Here is a 672-nt window from a genome sequence, read left to right as displayed (position 1 = left end):
TTATAGTGGAGATACGTGCAGTGAACATACGAGGCTCAGCCTGCAAACCTACCGCTTTTCTACCTAGAAACTGGAGACAGCAGCCAGAACTCCCGTAATCTCCGTGCTGTCACTTACCTTCAACCTATAGGATATGCAAAGAATGACAGAAGCGTTCTGATGATTGGAGTTCTTAAAAGGTGTATACTGACTGCAATAGTTCCACACTTTGACCAGAATTTTTGGCAACGGCCTTGTCGCAGTGGATACACCGGTTCCCATGAGATCACCGAAGTTAAGCGCTGTTGGGCGTGGCTGGTACCTGGATGGGTGACCATCCGGCCTCCATGCGCTGTTGCCATTTTTCGGGGTGCACTCAGCCTCGTGATGCCAATTGAAGAGCTACTCGACCGAATAGTAGCGGCTTCGGTCAAGAATACCATCATAACGACCGGGAGAGCGGTGTGCTGACCCCATGCCCCTCCTATCCGCATCCTCCTCGGAGGATGACACGGCGATCGGATGGTCCCGGTAGGCCACTCGTGGCCTGAAGACGTAGAGTGCTTGACCAGTATTGTTGCTGAACGTAGAGAATGTCTAAAGGAACAAGCTATAGTTAAATGCAGAAAGTAATAGAGTCTTTAGACATGAATTTATCATCAGCATGGGAATATGAATAAATCTTAGACGCTG

The 672-nt window shown here is 49.1% G+C and overlaps 1 pseudogene; it reads left to right on the top strand.

Annotated features, from left to right (window-relative positions):
- The first annotated feature begins 223 nt into the window (after positions 1 to 223).
- LOC124790757 lies at positions 224 to 340 on the top strand (annotated as a pseudogene).
- Positions 341 to 672: the final 332 nt, after the last annotated feature.

The sequence above is a fragment of the Schistocerca piceifrons genome, chromosome 3, assembly GCF_021461385.2.
Source record: "Schistocerca piceifrons isolate TAMUIC-IGC-003096 chromosome 3, iqSchPice1.1, whole genome shotgun sequence".
NCBI lineage: Eukaryota > Metazoa > Arthropoda > Insecta > Orthoptera > Acrididae > Schistocerca > Schistocerca piceifrons.
This window is presented reverse-complemented; position numbering and strand designations above follow the sequence as displayed.